The sequence below is a fragment of the Amblyomma mixtum genome, chromosome 8, assembly GCF_055824585.1.
Source record: "Amblyomma mixtum isolate Tamu chromosome 8, ASM5582458v1, whole genome shotgun sequence".
NCBI classification, from domain to species: Eukaryota; Metazoa; Arthropoda; class Arachnida; order Ixodida; family Ixodidae; genus Amblyomma; species Amblyomma mixtum.
This window is the reverse complement of record NC_143019.1, coordinates 74,688,132-74,706,431: the sequence shown is the minus strand read 5'-3', so window position 1 is coordinate 74,706,431 and position 18,300 is coordinate 74,688,132. Positions and strand designations below refer to the sequence as shown.

General features: G+C 43.7%; 1 long non-coding RNA gene across 1 annotated transcript; it reads left to right on the top strand.

Moving 5' to 3' along the window:
* The first annotated feature begins 1,971 nt into the window (after window positions 1-1,971).
* On the top strand, window positions 1,972-6,040 carry LOC149333028 (uncharacterized). Its single transcript, XR_016284922.1, has 3 exons — window positions 1,972-2,058; window positions 3,498-3,599; window positions 5,941-6,040. It is a non-coding gene; the product is annotated as an uncharacterized LOC149333028 (long non-coding RNA).
* Window positions 6,041-18,300: the final 12,260 nt, after the last annotated feature.

The window sequence follows — 18,300 nt, the reverse complement described above, 5'->3', positions numbered from 1 at the left end:
AACTGCAAAGGCTTTCTTCGAATGTCCATCGTGGGGATTTTTAATGCTTTCATAAACTAGAACAGCGGGGCATCATAGCACGTCGCCTAATACCAAGCTGTCCTCATTTGAAAAGTGCATAGTTTCGCACTCATGCATTGTTAATTCTTGATTGAAAGGCTGACCTACCATTGTTCTTTTGATGTCAACTGAGTCCACTTTTGTTTATTATTAATGTCTTGCCTCAAGCGTAGCTCATGTGAAAAAACTTTCCTGTTACTCGATTCAGAGTGATCAGAGTTATAAAAACGACTCTGTGATCGTAGGAGGCAAAGAGGTAGCAGTATGTGCGGCCTAGCTCCAGAGGTCAGTACACATTAAACAGAATTTAGGTCGCGTCATTGAGTACGGGAATACAGCCTGCGGCGGCAGTAGCCGTGCATCATGTTGTAGTTTACGCTACGTTTGAAAAGCTTTGTTTTCAGTTAATGTGCGTGGTTTATCGTTAAAACCTCTCAGTCAGTTGATATCAGGGTAGTTTAGTCTGGACTCAGCGTGCCTTTTACACTGAAATGGTTTTGTGCTATTCTCAGCCCCGTTATTTTTTGGTCTGTTCTGAAGGCTTACATACATACATAACGCAGTGGGCATCATTTCATAAGCACTGAAAATGCGGCGGTCCAATGGTGAACTCTCAATCCTTTCTTGCTCCCAATCTTCAAAGGTACTGTACAATGGTCTTTATGGCCTCCTGTCTCTGTGGTGCGGGCCAATGGACCTCCGTGTGTGTGGTGCCTTTGAATTTCTTGTCGAGGGCAGACAGTCGCCACCATAGGCGGATTATACGAGCTACAGAAGTTGAACTCGATCTGTTTCTTGTTTGTTTCAGGAAGCCATGTTCGAGAAGTACCTCGTCCTGAGTTTTATTTTGCTTTTTTTGGTCGCCACGGTTATCGCACGTAAGTACACACCAACTGCTTTTCACCACTGCTGGTAAGTGCGAGGCACAGTTAAGCGATACAGAGATTTAAGCAAGTAGATAGCAGTTGATTACTTATTAGCACGGAACGGAAACGTAGACGTAAAAATAGGACAGTACTGGTACATTTTTTCCTCCTGTAGTTGCACCCTCAAAGTCAAAATGAATAGCGAAATGAAAGAAAAGGCCATGGACTTCTATATAGTTGGCTGCTGTCCTATAAAGAAACAATAATGGGGTTTCTGGTTCCACTTTTTTGACTAAATTTTAAACTTTTATAGGTATCCCTTCCAACCTATGTGAAGTGTGTAGCATGTTTTTAGCCTTTCCTAATTAACTTTTTTGATGACTACTGTTTATGTCTATTAGCATCCATTTTCGAAACTTTCTGTGTGTTGCGTGACTGCTCAAATGTTGCTAATACTTATGTGTTCCTTTACTTATTTATTTTTTTTCTTGACCTGTCAAACACTTGCGCCACAAAATTATATGTATGTGTGCCAATTTGTAGGGGGGCAGAACCTGTGGGAGGACCTGTGTCACGGCTTTTTGTCCTGTCTCCTCCTTTGAAAAAGGAAATAAAACGAATTGAATTTAATTGAAATTCAATGTAAGTGAATGATTATGGGGTGCCCTAAGTTCCTTGATATCCGCAAAGCATTGCGTTATCATAACTCCCCACAGCGAAATCATTGTGCGGTTCTTACTTCATCCATACATTCTCAATAAACATCATCAGTAATACAGGCTTCAATAAGCCGAATTCACGAAGCAAATTTTTTGGAAACAGGAAACCATCATATCGACGGGTTGGAAATATTGGAGAAAGAAAACATTTCTGTACTGGCTCTTCAAATCAGGATTCCAAGGTGATTTAAAGTGACTCTAGGCAGCCAGCAGCAGTCTAGCTCCGCTCGTATTCACATCATTGCAGAGAGCCAGCACTTCCATGTTTCGAGTCGATAAAAATCAGGAGCGTTAAAACGTTCTTCCATCGCTTCTGCCTTCAGAGGATCCTCGGTGCCCGCAACTTGATTGCATGGAAGGATACGGCAAAGTTGCCTGCTTCATTGATGGGGAAAACTGCCACTGCAGTTGTGGTAAGTACCGGTGTGCAACTGTTTCGCAGACTTCTCCTTGCACATAGAAGTTAATTTTGAAATTTTCACAGGCTGGACACAGTATTGCAGGCGGAGTTTGAGAGGACGAATTTTTTTTTCTTTTTGAGAAAGACCAGCCAGCCTCGGCCAGAGCCAGAGCCGGCCTCGGGCAGAATGTAGAAATCTCGCCTCCGAGATCGAGGGTTATATCCAGTTTGCACAAGAAGTCGAAACTTTTGTTTATTCCTCTACCACTATTCAAAATCAACTTTGAACGTTGTACGTCAAATATAAAAAGCAGTTAAAAAAGCAGAAAACGTTGTGCTTGTCACAAGCAAGTAAGAAGTAATTAATAAGTGGCGGCAGAAACTTTCCGTTTCATAAAGTGGGGACCGGTACTTGTAAATCAGCCTTTTAATTAATTCAAATTTAAATCTGTCCCTTGTGCCGCACTTTTCTTCTAATTTCCACCATGCCGTCGCTACAGCTTTTGAATGACGCGCAGGTCTCTTTCCTTCCTCCAGCTTTGCGATATAGGCCATTGGAATTTTCAGTAATCGATTCCAGCAGCGCATTTAGAAGTACAGAAAATTAGGCCCACACTGACTATCTGCAGTTGCCTATTAACTGTCATTTCTTCTTCACTTAAACGCTGACTGAAGTCCTGAAAGACTTTGTCTTTCCCAAGGCTCATATATGTTGCAAAATCGGAATTTAACCTGGAGAGCTAGCTTTCCGTGCCAAAAGACAACAAGTTACTGTTACTGTTTCAAATAGAATTTTAGCGTGAGAAATTTGTTTTTTGCTGCATGGTTTCGAAACAACATGTCTAGGAACACCTTCCCTGATTCATCGACGATGAGCACTAAAGTATAATATAAAACGATACACTTCTCGCCCTAACAACATCACAGAATCTCTTCGAACTCTCTCTGCTCCTCTCAAATCTCTCATCAACCACGAGCTATCCGCTCTTATCGGCATGGACCACAAGGCACTCTACACCCTGCCTTTTTTTTACAACCTTCTCCGCCCTTTCCTGCGTGCCCCATCTACTCCGAAACCTGTGCGAAGATGGAACATTCCCTGTTCCTCCTCACGGCAGCTATTAAATCTCCCCATTGACAACATCCCTTTCCTGAGACATGGCCTAGCTCTTGCCGATTGCGGCGCAGGACATCCTCATTGCTCAGCGCTACGTCCCAACAAAGCTTCTGCTCTCTCTTTTTTTACGTGTTCAGTCTCTCTTTTAAAATGAACAAATTTTGTGATCCCGCTAGGAGACTGCACCGACATACGTTAGGAAGCACTAGAAAAAATAAGTAAAATAATAGTGGCCTGCTCGCACGTTATATTGGCACTGCGGACACGAACAGCAGGAGGTTGTTTTCGGCGATATATTTATCCCTCTTTGCTGTTCTCATGCCCTATTTTTCAAGAACGAGGCGAGGACCCGTGTGCCTCACTGCTCAACCGGCCATGCCCTGCATCTCGCGTCCTAAGCTGCAGGAGCCAAGGGGACACCTGCGAATGTCATTGCGGTGCGTATGGTAATTACGTCCGGAAGAGAAAACTTTGAAGTATTCTGTTTGCCTATAGTTATAAGGGCTTTATATTGTAGTGCGCCGTACACATGAAGCAATACGCCAGTAAGTGTTCGCTTGTTTCTGTTGTGTGAAGACATCTGGTCTCTTAAATACTACATTAGTCTGCTGGGTTATCTTTAAGTTAGAAACGACAGCTCTGAAAGCAATCTTTTCTTGACGCACTGAAAATTCAGGCAGTAATTGTCTGAGTTCGTAGCGGTCATATTATTATTTCAATGCACGCGCACTTGTTTTGATCAGGTTGAGCGTTTTTCTACCGTGCTCATGCATTGAGGTTCTTTGAATACGATTACTTCTTAGCATATCCGACATATCAAGGATGGCAGGCAGCCGTCATGTAAACGCATATCTTGCATTTAGTGCGAAAGGATTATTACGAGGTGTAAACCACGAGCATGGCCTTGTAATATCTCTGGCTTTGTGCCAGGTATCTTGCGATGCTTGTGGTTTTGTGCCAAGATCAATAAATAAATAAAGATAAATGAAAGAAATATTGGCGTGACTGAGAGTAAAGACTGCGGCGGCACAAAAAGATGAGATTCGCTTGCCAATTTCACGAGAGCACTGGGCTGTCGCTGCTGTAAATCATGCCTCGGGTTAAGCTGCAACACGCTCTTGAGCTGTGCATTGCATACCGCCTCAAAATTTACAAACCTCCACCTGCGACCCGAAGAAACAGAGAATTCTGCCTTCATCGTCGTCGTTATTGTTTACGCAATTCAGCTTTCGCACGTTTACATACTTTAGGCAAAAATTCTCTGCCATTTTAGTTCTGCTTACTTAATGACTTAGTACCAAGCAATCAAACCACCCGAGATATTCCAAGCCGGTAGTCCACAACTGCGCAGTTAGCGTAGATTGATCATGTGACACTAATAAAATCAAGACGCGAGGTTTTGTGTAATGACGTCATCAATTTTTCCTTCATTTGCCGAGCAGCAATAATTGAGCGGTGTCCTGGCCTGAAAAAAGGAATAAAGCATTTAAAAGTAAAGTACCGGCGGCCCGCGAAGACGCACATTTCAGAGAATAGTTTGCAGAAGGTCTTTGCCTCAAGGCGTCCTTATAGTGAACAGTACGCCGTCTGTTGCCCTCAAAAATCTTTTGATCCAAACGAGCTTTCATTAAAGAGCATCGTAAAAAGCATTGCGCGCAAGACACATGCACATGAAGTACTTCGTGCGATGTACGAAATTGAAGGGATCATTGAGTTCCAGTCTTCGAGAAGTAGTGCTGTGCTAATAAACATCTAATGAGCTGGAGAACAAAATTATTCAAGATCTAAATAAAGGGTGCAATCATCATAAACATATGCTTGCTCTCTATGGCCAGTTTTACAGCATGAGGCTCTATTCAACTCTCTCGAGGCACAAAGAAGAACGCTCCTCTCTGCTTCCGCGGCCAGATGGCACCACGTGCCAATTAGCTGCTTGCGTGCCTGCACCGTCGCGGCCAATCAGTGCGTACTCATTGGGGCCTAGCTAAAGCGGATCACGGTAGCAGATCGCGCTATCCTGTAACTCTTTGATCTCTTAACGCCCAAAACATTGTATAAGGTGGAAAAAGCGGATGCTGCGTTTTATTACCTTACAAAAGGCTACTGAATAGCAATTCTGTGCCCGTATATCTCGTGTACTAAGTTCATCTGCTCCACAGAATTTGGTTTGCCACGAGGATTTTATTCAAAACAGGGATATCATATAATTGTATCGCTGACACCACGCCGACAAGGAGCTAAATTTTCCTTGTAACAAAATGAAGCCTTGTTTTTGAAAGAACGTTAAGCTGAAACGATTAAGGTTTTCGGAAACTTTCGTTCTAGGTAGGTAAGATTATGCCATTTTGAAAAAGCCTGCGCCGAAAAGAAAGCAATCATAGTGTATGGTTTACGGTGGGGGGGGAGGTTAACGTCCCAAAGCGATTGAGGCTATGAGAGACGCCGTAGTGAAGGATGCCGGAAACTTCGAATACCAGGTGTTCATTAACATGCACTGACATCGCTAAGTACGTGTGCCTCTAAAATTTTGCCTCCATCGAATTCGACCGCCGCTGCCGGGATCGAATCCGCGTCTTTTAAGTCAGCAGCCGAGCAAAATAACCGCATAGCCCGGCTCATATGACCATGGCTGAGTGGAAAAATTCAGGACCGCATAACACTCCATTAGTGCATAAGAATGTTTTTTACAGGTGGCACTTGACTGTACGCTTGCGTGCTATATACCGACGTTCCAGTTCGACCGAGAAGTTTAATTGTATAATACCTTTTTTTTTGCAGCTCCGAAGTGACCGCTGAATGAGCCCTGCCTGCTCAAGGTGCTGAGATGTGCCGGCTCCCCGAGTTCACAGTGCGTCTTTAGCAGAAGAAATATCAAGAAGTGACTTCAGTTGTGAAGTCGAGCAATGAACATGCAGATGCAAAATGAAAGAGCTTTTATTGGGAATTCGACCATTAAAGATGCGTATTTTAGCTGATCTCTTTTCGCACTCGTTGGTCTGAATCATTTGCCCGCAAGAACGCATGTCTAATATGAATAAATATTTGATGCCGAGGATCCTGAAAGCGTTTCTTGATCATTATCAGCAATAAAAGTGCATTTAAGCACATATACCTCTGCCACTGACATCCAAATATCTACGATCTGAAAATACTTGGGTAACCATATCCCCGCAAACTTCCTGCCCTCCTCCATTCACCCAACTCCCTGTCGCTCCAAGCGGCATTTCTTTTCACTCGGAGTCGATCCTGCTACTTTATCAGACTACTGACGATTTGTTCTGTGCATTACTTCTCACTTCCACGTCCTCCTCTTTATTTCCATAGATATCCTTAACTCTTTTTTGTCGCCCAATACATTCCAATCTCCTCTATGTACTGTAGTTTCTTAGAAGAAGGAATAACCTTTTTTGAATCACAAACATTCTCTCTTCCTTTCTGCGGCAGAAAGGCAAGATGATTTCACGCAGTGATCACTGTTCCAGCCAACCTGCAGTCATCTGTTCACGACGGCATCTTTTACACAGTTCGCGACTAGGAGGTAGAGAGAGAGCAATAACTTTCTTCAAGTGTCGGTTTCTTTAGGATAGACTTAAGATAACTTGAAGCTGTACAGGTGTCGTTGAGTAACCTTAATGTAATGCCAAAAGGCTGCTTCCAATTGAACACAACTTTTTAAGGCTAGAAAACGGCATAAAATTAAACGGGCAATACTGTCAAAGGTGGTTTACACAGGCAGTATGAGATTATGCAAAGCATGAATAGACAAAGATCTCTGAGGTTAGGGGGACCACTCTTTACTTCAAAACTGAGGTCTTGGAGATGATTTCCATCTTGTCGTGACAAGTTTGAGTAAAGTACCGAGAAAAAATTAAACTTTCATACACAGTTTTTCTCGCAATAAATCAATCTTTTGGTCCCAAACAAGCAGCACGTCCATAAAGGGCCAGCAAATCAAGTTTTATTACGAACGAGATTAGTTTGAAGTTTTATTCAGCCGCCTTTCACAATTGCGAGTTTCCGTCAGAGCTTTGAATGATCGGGTGCCATATCCACCCAGATTCGCAGAGGCAAATTGTAGAGATGGGGGGGGGGGGGGACGACTGGCAGGAGCCATGCAATTATTGTCGTTTGGAAGTAGAACGAACTGTCATTTATGGCCTTTGGGACTTGCTCTCAATATGAATTACGCTAGGACTCCGTTTAAGGTCTGAGTGAAAATTAGTGGCTAGCAGTGCAGACTTCAGCACATTGTGATGAGCGAAAGGTCTATGAAGACACCACCTAATATCGCTTTCCCCAAATAAGTAACTCCTCACGCAAAAATAATGCTCCCTACGTTCCATCTCGTATTCCTCTCCTACTATAAGCTGGACAGCAGTTTTCGCAGGTTCAGGGGTTTGCATTTCACGGGATGGCGTTACTTCGAAACAGTCATCTATTCAATTTGTTGTTTAAAGTTCTTGTATAAACAGAACAAAAGGGAAATAAATTGTATAGTTCAAATTACGTTTTTTTTTCTGCCGGCTGAGATACAAGCAGCGGCCACGCCTTCGGTCTGTTTTCTTTCTACACAAGAATTAAAACACACCTAATATTTCTTTTCGAGCGCATTAAAGAACTGCACCAAATTCATAATCCTACAATTGATCAAGACAGCATTTTAAAATTTTTGCTTTTCGTTGAGGCGCAAGCGATTTCTAGCTATTTTCGTGACTGCCTCGTACACTTCAAACCTGTTGTCTCAATGTAACTACGGGTATATTTTGCCTCGGTGCGCACTATTTTCTGCTTTTGGCTAACTGATTTCGCCTTCCTGCTATCCTTCTTATCTTCTATTCTTTCTTTTTTGCGACATTCAAGTTTACGCTCGATGTCAATGCTTGCATATTATGACTCGATGAAAGTATTCTACTATATTATTCTGGGGATGTTTTTGTTTTTGTGGGATTTTTAAATTTTTGAATCACTATGTTGATATTTGCTTCTAGTCTTCGCAAACCCCTGTCACGGGGTCAAAAGTATTCCGAATAAGTAAAGTGAATTTCAAATCATTTTTGGAAGTGCACCTGGTTGCCCTCGCTCCTATTCATTGCGGCAGTGCTTCGGAACGCTGTATGCTTCCAATATCTACTAAATAGGCAGCATGTTGTCCGTCAGCACGGTGGCATAAAACCTCGGTTTCGATGTGAGCGTAACCTCGATGTTCATGGAGCTTCTGATGGAGTTTATCAGTAGTTAACTGGTCTAAAAAGGAAGTGCCTCCGCTAGACGGGGAATAGAAGAGAGTCTTTATTGACCATAATTATTCATACGGCCTGCAGTTCGGAACAGGTATATGACAAGACCGTGTTACCAACTAGCTCTACACTCTCCATTGCTTGAACTGATTTTTAGCGCCTATGAACGATATCAAGGGAGCTGATGCAGAGTTCTGGAGACAGCCGGGAGGGTGAAGCATTCCGCGTAGCTTTCAAGCACAGAAGGAAATATCCAGAGTTCAATGGGAACCCAAAGGAGGTGGAGGACCGCAGCGACATTTGCAGCTTTCAGACTCAGCCTTGCAGTGCAGTCCATCTGGGGCATGGCATTCCGATGAGAATTTGTCGCGCAAAAAGAAGCAGGGTTCTTTGTCGGTCACTGCAAGTAAAAAAGGAGACGATAACGCCACCTTGCGCGGTCAACAAACCCTAGAGAAGAAAGGCATGCATAGGCACGGTTTTTAATAAACAAAAAGCGCCCGAATGAAATACGAGCACATGTGCATTACTCAAGACTATGAAAGACGTCTCTGGCACATGTTCCTTAAGTGGTGCTATTTGTGCGACTGCGTCAGCGAAGTCCATGCAATTGAGTTAGCATACTCCATTCAACTACCTGCGCACTAGGAACACCGACAGCAGTCTCTCCAGAGCCTTGGGACCTTTCCACGTACTTGCCACCCTCATTTTAAAACCACAGAGTGAGCATATAAACCTGCGTGCAAAATATCGCAGAAAAACAACACTGCGCAAAAGCTTGCCAATGAAAATCCTCTAGTGGAATTTATAGATACATACGTGCCCTAAATATGTAGAGACAAAACTTGATAAAAAGTAGAGCGCTTTGTGCGCGTCTTATGACCTCTGTCGGTGTGATTGCTTCCCTTTTTAGAATTTCTTGAGCTAGCTTTTATTCGCAGGAATGAAAAAGAAGGAATGTGCTAATTCATACTGAACTATCAAACCTCCTTTCACGTTAACTATTGAAGGCAGCGAGTATTACCTGCGTTAAGCTTAAATAGGATGAAAGGAAACATGTATCTCTGGAACTGTCATTATCCTGTCGCTTAGCAAGAGTGGCGCTGAAAAAGAAAATGAAAACCACAGAAAAATTGGATATATCTCACCGCAGAAGCAGCGGCACTCGTCAGCTGTCTGGTAGCATCCCACCTTGGCGTCCAGTTGGCAGAACAAAGTAGGGCACACCGGATCTTATGGACATAGAAATAAAAGGCTTTGTTGGACACTCGTCGCGTATTTTCCACTGCCGATAGGCGATAGCTTTTGCCTCTGGATTAGAAACGTTGGCCAGCTGCATTCTCAGAACGATTAGAAAAGAAGTCTGACCCTAGCCGACTTTTTCGCTACTATCTCAAGGAGTTGTCGCAACTTCGGAATGCGAACTTAATTCCCAATCACGCAAGTGTCACGCCAAATAAAATTAATAATTTTGCGTGAGCGGCGTCACTACATCACGTAATTTCTAGCATTATGTCATGAAACTGAACTTAAACCCGCGGAAAAGCCTCCGCTGTGGCTCAGTTGTAATAGGGCTCGGCTGCTGACCCTAAACAGATGTTTTCTATACTGACCGCAGGGGTTGCATTTTGTTGGAGGTGAAATGCTAGAGGCCAATGTACTGCACGATATCAGTGCTCGAAAGAATGCCCTCAAATGCGGTTTTCCTCATAGCTCGAGTCGCTTTGGCGCTTTAAACCTCATGAGCTCATAAACCCCAACCAAGTAACCCAGTGATGATATCTTGGAGTGCGTAGAAGCAGAGAGCCAGCAGATAAGAAGGTGTAACGACGGCTACGCCTTTGGCGAGATGCCTATGCTCACCTTTTGCCGCTTTAGCCAGGAAGGCACACATCAGGACACCGAACGCAAGGAGCATCATCGCAGCACTGAAATAACAGATGAAATAAAAGCACGCATAATGCAGATCATTATGCAAGACCATTTTGGGGAAATGGGAAGGGAAAATAAAAGAATTGCTGGTTTACTCTACCATACATATATGACAATCAGTTCTTCAGGGCTTTGGAAATAATGGTAGAAGTAAGGGTGTAAAAAGTATTTATTTCTCACTGTCTAATAGGGATGATGTAAACGGGGCTGGTTCGCATTGTTGTACCGCGACTCGCAAGGAAGCAAATTTTTGTGGTGGAATTTCTTCTGCAATTTCGCTGTAGCGGTGAGAGTTTTCCTCTCTCAAACACACAGTGAGAATGCATGCTTGATAAACCTTGGCATAAACCCTATATGAAGATTGAATGTGCGAAGTTTCCAGAAGATACATGCTGATTCATCAACCATGGCAATCTATTATCACCGGGAAGAAAGATATGTATAGGGTGGGGCCCCAATTCATAGAGATAAGGCTAGATGGCACACTAGCTGTTTGGTTTGGTTTGGTTTATGGGGTTTAACGTCCCAAAGCGACTAAGGCTATGAGAGACGCCGTAGTGGAGGGCTCCGGAAATTTCGACCACCTGGGGTTCTTTAACGTGCACTGACATCGCACAGTACACGGGCCTCTAGAATTTCTCCTCCAAAGAAATTCCAGCCGCCGCGGCCGGGATCGAACCCGCGTCTTTTGGGTCAGCAGCCGAGCACCATAGCCACTGAGCCACCGCGGCGGCACTAGCTGTTTAAAGTAATGAAGAGTGCCCAAATCACGCGTTAACAACGCGGAAAGTATCTAAGTCATTTTTGTCACTCCCGGCGTAAAGCATACACCTGAATTGAATCCTACTGAACTGACATTTTATTGCTAGTTATATTTGATCATTCACTCTATTTTTCGTGCGAAACCACTAGTCCGATGGGTAAATGCCGAGCAAGATCTTGCAATATTTGTGGGTTTGTACCAAGTGACATAAATATTGCAGCGACCGGGACCAGATCAGCTTCGCTGCTCAGCGTAAGAGATAACTTGGCTATCGCCGCAGCCGATGACGCCTCGAGGTAAAGTGCAGCACAATCTCGCGCTGTGAGCGGTGCGAAGACACACACAGGTTTTTCTGCCTTCATCATCGTCGTTATCGTTCATGCAATGTTTGTTTTGCACGTTTATAGAATCTACGCAAAAATTCCCTGTTATTTATATTTTGCTAAAGTTGCGCGCCATTTCGAGCCAGAAGTTTTCATTCACGCTCAAAGACTGACCATAACAAAAAAAACGTGAAAAAAGTGCATCTTAGTGCAAAAACGATGCTATATCTGTAGTCCTTCTGCCCAGCGGTTTAACTGCAACCAAAATTTAGTTTTCGTACACTTTTGAAATGCTGTGCAGATTGAGAGCGCATGAAAATAAATGTGTGGGCACCTATTGCAACGAAGCACTTACATGGGGGATTCACCAACGCACTTCTCTCCAATAGGACCTACAAACACCAATGCTATGCCAGGAGTAAGGTATACGTAGACTGCACCTAGATTTTATAGCGGAGGCCGCACAAAGTAAAGTAAGGTAAAATCAATCGAACATTGTTGCCGCGCGTGACCCAGCACAGCAAAAGGTCAAATTTCGCTCACCCGTGCACACGCAAGAGCGCTTCGCCATATCGATATAGCCAGTGTTTAGTTAAGGCCACTTGCTACGTAAAGGCTTTAGCAACATGATAAATAAGTTACGCGCAGTGAAGATCGCCATTTGCATACGAACCGTGTTTTGCAGCTACAGTTTAGTTTTTGTAATACAATAAAAGTTTCTTCGAGCGATTGCACTTTTGCTCATTGTTCGACTTCAGAATGCTGGAGCTGTAACAGGTACTTGAGATAAGCACCACTGGTGTCCAGAGTCATTTGGAACGATCGTATTAAACGATGATGATTCCTTTACAGGGCCAGTCTACTGTAGGAGGTGAGTGAAAAAAATATTTGCATTATTTGATAGATATCCCTACATCGATCTCACGATATAAATAGCGAGGTGAGAACGCACGGCTTCGACAGGAATTCACAGTTTAAATTAAGGCTATGGAAGCTTAACCTCTCAAAGCGACTCAGGCTATGAGGGACGCCGTAGTGGAGGGGTGCGAAAGTTCCGACCACCTGGGGTACTTTTACGTGCACTGACATCTCACAGTACACGGGCCTCTAGAACTTCACCTGCACTGAAATTCGACCACCGCGGCCGGGATCGAACCCGCGTCTGTCAGGTAAGAAGCAAAGAGCCATAACCACTGAGCCACCGCGGCGGCTCATATTTTAAATTAGCAAAGAAAGTAAGGTCTCAGACAATGTTACTACGACGCTGCGTTTTCTCATTTGCGGCTAACAATCTAGAGGCGTGCACTGAATTTGTCGCATTTCATGACCATGCCCCAGCATAATACAGTCAGGTAGTTTTGTTTTGTCTTACTGTTTCATCATATTTCAGCTGGTACTATTGTTTAAAGCACATTTATTATTTCTTAATATGCTTTATAAACATCACACAAACTAAGCCATCGCTACACTTCCAGTGGCGCTGCCAACGGGTACCCTGCAGGATGCAAAAGCAGTTGCTGGCATCTCTGGTATATAGAAGCAGTATAATGTTCCTGATAGCACTTTTAAAACAAATTTAATGCACTCAGCTATAACTTTATTAACGCCTACGGATGTGGTTAACGTAACGCTGGTAATTGCCATCGCATGCTGCCTAAGCACCAGACAGTCATTGTGGTTGCTGTATTGTGTAGAGCCACTTCAGTGACTACATTTCGTGTCTACAATGGCAGGGATTGCGGAAACTACCATGTGAAATCTAGGCTGCCATGTAGAAAAAAAAAAGGATCTAAATTATTGTGTGGTGTTTCGCAGCGCCAAAGCCGGATACTCGTCTATTTGGGAAAGGAACCTTCGGCTGACTAAAAAAAAAATGAGCGAATAAAAGTCAGTACACTGCCCTTTTAATGACGAAACGGAAGCTTGACAAAAGTGCTCGCGGCGTGTGTTTTCCGGTCTGCTGAATGTGGTGTGAAACTCTGTATTTTTCCTCGAACTACGCCCTCGAAAAGCGGGAGCCATTCTAGCGGGATGCTTTTACCCATTGGAAAAGCGTTGGGCATCTAGCGGCACCGGTGATCGAACCACGTACCATCATCGTACGAGATGGAATCTCAAATCACTGTAACACTGCTGCTGCGAACGTTACTCCAGAAGGCCAGACAAGGCGAACGAAATTCTCTTTTTCTGGCCTTCTGCACTTGTTCGTGTTGTACGACTACCTTTCGATAATTTTCTGAATTTTCTCAAACATCCACTGATGTGGCAACATGCAGTGATAGGGGATGTGGATTCAATGATAATGCATATATATCAGGTCACATTTTCACCACATGTGCGCGGGATGACGTCCGTTTTATGGCTAGTGAAGTGGGTGGCCATATTTGTCATGGTTTCGACTCCGCGATGAAACTGAAGACGAGACCGACACTTCGGTTTCGGGTTGTGTTTCGAGGCGTATGATTCGCATTGGGTGAGCCCTCAGATATGATGTAGATGACAAATTGTTTTTTTTTTTCATGCAACCAAGGTCAAGTCACCATTGAGCAGAATTTTTGAGGTGCTGTCGGTTGTCACAAATATGACCCTGACTCATTTGAGGAAGCGCTTCTGCAAAGTGCTGGGACACACATGCACTTTAGTAAGGACGATCTAGAGTTTTGCGGATTGCGAAGCGCATTAAACTACCGTGAAGGGTCTGTACTTATCTCAACCACTTAACCATGGTGCGCCTCCCGAGGATTTACCACTCTGATGATCCTCCTTTCTCCAGCTTTTGAGCACATTATGAGACAAAGATAAATTGACCCGATGGCTTGCTTTTTAACGAGCTAGGATTATAAGCCCTACCGTGAGGAAAAGGTAGCGTTAGACACTGTACATCACCTGTCACCTGCCAATTGACTACCTGTCACTGGCCGTGTTTCGCTGGTAGCAAAGTGGAGATAGGGAGGTACCCTTTCCCTTTCTAAGAGAGAGGTGGGGAAGGGTCACCTGCCATGGTTTGCAGGTGGAAAAGTGCAGAAGGTATAGAAATCCTCCTCTCCACCTGTAGACAAGAGGATAGAGAGGACGGAAAGTGGCTGCCACGGGAAGACCACAGAGGGTGGCTACTGTGTACGGAGGAAGTTCTGACGCGGATGAAGCAATGCTCAACCTGGGAGTTGTCGGCACGGCAACAAGCTGACGGATGGCTTCCGTGGAAAGTATGAGGCCAATGAGCCGTCGAGAACCAGCGTTTGCTGATTAATTCACTAAGCCGCCAGCCTTAGCTGATCAAACTGTACCCAGTAATGGCGATTAAGCGCTCCGGTAATTTTTTTTGCCGCAATAATCTCGACCCTTTAGGGAAGCTCTTAGCTTAGAGCACTAAACTAACAAAGAATATTATTAGGAGGGATGAATGAAAACAATAAAATAGGCATATGAATATAACAGCGCCATAGATGGGAAAGAGGAGCAGGGAGGGTACAGACATGAGTCCTAAACAGTGCAGGTATTCACGACAGCTTATTTCCGGCAATAATTTGAGCAATAAATACCACAATTTATCACAAACCAACGAAAAATTATAAATTCCCATTTTCGGGCATAGAGATACATGATCTCTTTTATTTTCAGGGCTAGAGAAGGAGTGATGCCGTAGTCCGCTGCTTATATTTTTCACAAGCATCGTGCATTTAGCGCACGAGCTGAAGTTTCTAGCATCGTACACTCGATCCTTGCAGCATCTTTAGGATGTCGTTGCCAGAGGATATAAATTGGGTTACAGCGCTGCTTCATTATTATTTTTTGTAGTGTCCTGCTCATTTAGTCGATTCGTTACGCAACGTCCTGCTTGACCATCCTAATGCTGGGACCCGTCTTTTGAGCTCTTAAAATTATACTGAATCAATGAACTTGGCGAGATGATTTGTTTCTTGCTGAAATAGGTTCAGTACACTTCAAAATGGTGTGATCAAATACTCTTAATACTCTTAAAGTCTTGACGTCGAGGCAAGGCCTACGTGTGTTTCCTGATAGCTGCCGAGAGCTGCAGCCTTTAAGCAAAAAAAAAACCTTGAGAAAGTGATCTTCTGATATAAATTTCATTGCAAGCCAGCGCAATAAGCAGGAAACTGAGCTCACAACAGGCTTCTTCCACATACCTGAGCGAGCCTATGGTCACCGACTTGCAACGTCTTTGACTGCAGCCACAGCGAAACCTTATGCCTCGTGCTGGCAGGCTTTTGTCAAGAAGTTAGCTGGATAATATTTTCACCGCGCTGCCCCTAGGTAACAAACAAAACGTCGGGCAACGCGCCACGCTATATGTTTGCTGCTACCTATTTTGATGGACCCCGAGAAAAAGTTTTCCTGGTATTGCACATAACACCGGAATAGTTTGCAGGCGGCGCAACGGGACGTCTGTTTCCAGTGCTTTGACTCGGCGTATCGAAACCGAGTGGCGGGAAAAGTTGACGGCACTGCCCGGTCTTCTTCCCTTCCCTTCTGGCCGCAGACAAACATTTTATTTCTTTTCAATAACCGAAATAGCCCAGGCCTCGAGACCTTTGAATAGGTTTTGCTTCTTCCCTGAAATGAACCTAGCAGAAATTTCTTTGAGTGGCGGCTTTGGTTACTACATTATGAGACCACAGAACGAAAATACCGGAAAGAAAATTAAACTAATCGCTATCCTTAGAAAAATGGAGATGAGATGCGTGGTCGTTGGGCTTTTGTGCGGATAAATTCTGAAATAGTATTTTGCTTGTCATGGTGAATGTGCTCTAATATCACCTGAGAAAGCAAAATATGTTAAACCAGCACAGTCTTGGTATCGTGCGCTGGTCTTGACACGTATTTGCTTTTGAAGCAGTGTTTTCTGTTGAAAGTCCAGCGGTATTCAAAAAAGGTAAACCTCGCGGGCGGCTTTGCAGGGACTCAACTATAGGCATAAATTGCGATAATGCAGATCCCATATGACGCAAGCTTGCTCTAATGTGGTCTACATATGTGAAATATGCTATTCGCTTTACACAGGGAAGCGTAATTTCTGATTTGGGTTGAAAGAAACCAATCAGGTCGTTTCTTTCATGAATGAGAATAATGTGAAAACTAAATTAGGGCCGCAATAGGTAACATCAAGACACTTTACGGATGAGACCAAAGAGGCAGTCGCGCCTGTCAGGAATTGAAAAGAAATTAAGTTAACTAATGAATCTGTCACCATTTCTCGACTTTCATGAGGTCGTTCAGAAAAGCGAGATCACATGGCCGACTTTGAACAGTTTATGAACGTAATTTATTATAATCTATTCTGCCATGCTGTTAAGGTGTAACATCGCGAAATTTTAGTATTAGTCGTCTCCAGCATTGCAACCACTCGTTAGTGCAGATTATACGATTCGCTCGTAATCGATGGAAAATGTGGGGCACGAAGAGAGAGAAATAGCACGGAAGAAGACCTACACAGCAAGCACGATCAATTACACTCCGTGCATGTGGTTGTCTGTTTCGCGTATATTGCCTCTCCGCACCTAGCCGGTGTTATTTCTCTAGCGTTGAGTGTGAAGTATGCATTGCTCCATGGGGTAGTCTGGTGGGACGACATGACCGGGCACTAAAATCAATATTTAGTGACCACGTAATCGATACTAAAGCCACCTTGCCTCGGTTTAAACCGTTATACACAAACCTGGCGTTCTTTCTGCGTCGGCCCGTGGGCATACGCTGTAAACAAGTCATGTTTTTGCAATTTGGTGGTAGCGCTTTCGGCCCACACACCTGTTTACAGGCCTTACTTCTTCTTTTTCTTCATCCTCCTTACTGCCGCATCGCTCTTTTTTCTTTTCCTACGCGACATTTCTGGAAGTCGAAGTCACTGTTATCCCACGTGCCATATGCCTTGGTGGTGGTGAAACTATATTACCTGCGGATATTGAGGTGCGACCCGAAGTGCAGTGCGGGCAGTTCCAGATCATATGCCCTACTGCTTCTACGGACTGTTGTTTATTGCTCTCAACCAACTGCGCACTTTTTCTCATTTGTCGTGCCTGCATGAGCACAACTACAAGTGGCGCTTTAATTCAAGTTCCCAACAAAACGATGAACATCTTTCGTTAGTATTTCTGTTGAGCGCCATTACAGCTGTTGTAATTTCAGGTAATATATCAGTGTACTTTTTAACTCTAAAGATAAGTGTGCTCGTTGTGTCTATACAGGTAAATAGCTATAGGCAAGTGCTCAACTAAGGGCTTCCCTCTGTTTAAAACACGCACTGTCTCTGCGATGCTTACTATAGGTAGTTTTCCCGCGTTTACACGAGTAAGAATTAATGAAATTCTTTAAATTTTTCGACGAAACATTGTTACATTTCATCAGGCGACGTGCTATATACTTGCATCTACGTAGGTAGCGCTGAATAAATTCGGTCCGATTTCGAATAGGCTATAATTTTATAAGCAAATGGTGCGAAATCATGGAAGTGATTTTTTTTTTGCATTTCATACGTTAAATACAGTTTAAGTAAAAAACAAGTAGTGCTTATAAATGGTTTATAGTTTATCGTCCCAAAGCGATTCAGGCTATGAAAGACGTCGTAGCGGAAGGCTCTTGATAAGTTCGACCACCTGGGATTTTTTACGCTACGATAACATCACAGAGTACAGGAATTTCTAGGATTATACGTCTGTTAATGCATATAGTGGTTGGATAGGGCATAGCAAATAGCGTCGGAGAAAGGCTTTTACCAATACACTTCCTTTCGGTGCCGCATAGGACACTAAATTTACGGACTTCTCTTTTTCTTGAGAAATTAGGCTTAACCACCCGTTTTATAGGGTAATCCTGGCGTTTAAATGAGGGCGTTTTCATCCTTGTCAGCCTAACTACGGTTTCTGGA